Genomic DNA, 2,331 nt, shown 5'->3' with positions numbered 1-2,331 from the left:
CACTTTGTACTTTCCTTATGTCACAGCTTCCTTTATCCACAGAGTTGTAACTTCCATTGATAACTAAATTAAGAAACAGCCCTGATAATCACAACCCCCTTCCCAAGTCAGCATTCCTCTGCACTAACCACACCTTGCTGAAGGAAAAACCAGATTTTCAATCCATAGGTTAAAGCATTAACCCATGGATTTAAGCTTTCCATGGAACAAATTCCAAGCCCAAATGATGACAGGCTAAAACTGCTCAGAGCTACAAGAACTATGTCCATCCTCAGGGCAGCTGCAGTAAAAACCTCCCTAAATACATGACCAGTACTTGTACCCCAGCACTGTTAAAACTTTAGAAACTCACCTGAAAATACATGCAATAAATATTGCATGACTTACAGTGCAATGATGCCTGGAAGCTCTCAGATATTTGACTCTATTTAATAGGATTTAATTGTTTTTCATTCATGAACACCCACCATACCCTGTCAGTGAATTTGGCTACTTGTGAACTCAAACTAGAGAAGAGTTACAGCACATTTTGCCTGTAACTTTTTTAGTGCCATAACTTTCCTGAATTGATGACTGGAGTTAGTAACTAATCCTTCACACATGTATTTAAGGTTATAAAAGCAATTCAATTCACAGTGGTGAAACTTTGGGAAGTGTAAATGCCAAAGTTCAGACTATTTGTGCCCCAGAAAAAAGGGGCAGAGCCCTCAGGCAGGATGGGAATCTCCTGTAGCTGCCTTTTCTGGCAGATTTTACTATCTAAAGGACAGGATTGGAAACAGTCTTCTTACTTTTTCTGTGACTAAATTTATACATTTCCAGTGAAATGCAAATGGTGCAAGGCCAACAGGAAAACGTGTCATTATTCCTTTGAGGAATATGTGTCCCATAATACATAAAAGCCAATGTTTCTCTTTTTATTTACTATAAATCAGTCTGGCTCTTTTAATTTACAACCCTAAATTAAACCCATATCTATGTGCTGCCAAATGTAAAGCCCAGTTTGTTTTCTGCTTTACTCAAGACAAACCAAAAATATCCCAACACTAACAATTTGGACCATAGACTTACATAAATGAAACAAAAAGAATAAAAAGCTGCATTTCTTATGAAAAAGAATAGATATTGCAGTGTCACTATTGGAAGAGCTATTTACTGACGGTGCTGTGCATTTATATTATTAATTTCCAGAAAGATTCAAAGCCAGGCCTCATTTCTTCATGTCAGATCAAACCAATACCTGGAGAAGCCCACAGAGCTTAATAACCACAAAGGTTAATATTCAGTGGTTAATATTCAGTGGTTAATATTCAATACCAGTCCTGTAGCATTTGTCTCCAAATCCATTTTGATGGGCTGGTGCCTTTTGGATAACAGCAAACAGGTATTTTCTGCTTTTTAGCTCCCCAGAGCTCTGGTCCTATTTCAGTTTTACAGTAATTAAACCTGAATCTCAACTCACCCAGCCCAGATTGCCTTCTCTGTGCACCTTGCACAAAGAAATGCTTTCTCTGGTATTTATGGACAGACTGTAATACAAATTGCATGCCACAATTAGTTTTTAAAAATTTCCTACTTTTCCTGCTATAAAATATCCCTCATGAGGTGTTTCACAATGAAGGTCTGTCTACTTTCATTTCTGGCTGAGCAGAAATCTGCCCAAACTTCCCACAATGGATGGTACCAAGATTTAGTTTTTTCCCTCATATCAATAAATGTGGCAAGAAAAGCTGTACAAAAACCCAGCTCAGAATGAGATTTTATTTTCCCTGAGGAAGATTCTCAAAAGGCTTGACTACAACGTGGCATTCTGAATATGTTATTTTAATATCAGGATTCTTACTGTAGTGCCATTGATACCTTATCAACAGCAGATTCTTTTTACAACGTTTTCTTTTTGCTTCTTGAAACTGTGTTTGTGTTACATGAGAGGGCAGAGCAGAAATACAGCCTGGCACAACATTTGACTTTAATTTGAAAACAGCTCACATGACTTTTGGTGAGAGTAGAGAAGAGAGAAGGGAGATTGTACAGGTGAACAGGGAAAAAATCACCACCTGCAACATTGCTGGTGTTTCCTCAATGTTCCACTTAGGTTTTAATTAAATTGTTCAGCAATTACGTTGGAGAAGCCGTGTTGTTTTTGCAGAGAACAGAAGAGGTGGGAATGCAGTGAAATAAAGGGAACTAATTACTGAGGGAAAGGCTGTAGATATGACTCAACCAGCAAGGAGTTCAAAAGCCTCACAGCGTTTTTTGTGATCGGTCTGGGATGAATGTTTCTGTTTCAAAAAGTGTTTCATTAAAGCAGCTCCATTTTTACACAAAAGA

At 37.9% G+C, this 2,331-nt stretch overlaps 1 protein-coding gene across 1 annotated transcript in view; it reads right to left on the bottom strand.

Moving 5' to 3' along the window:
- SYN2 (synapsin II) overlaps positions 1-2,331 on the bottom strand; it is a 166,704-nt gene that overhangs the window by 77,496 nt on the left and 86,877 nt on the right. The gene's annotated exons all lie outside the window — the stretch shown is intronic.

Source organism: Vidua macroura, chromosome 13 (assembly GCF_024509145.1).
Source record: "Vidua macroura isolate BioBank_ID:100142 chromosome 13, ASM2450914v1, whole genome shotgun sequence".
In the NCBI taxonomy this organism is placed as follows: domain Eukaryota; kingdom Metazoa; phylum Chordata; class Aves; order Passeriformes; family Viduidae; genus Vidua; species Vidua macroura.
This window is presented reverse-complemented; position numbering and strand designations above follow the sequence as displayed.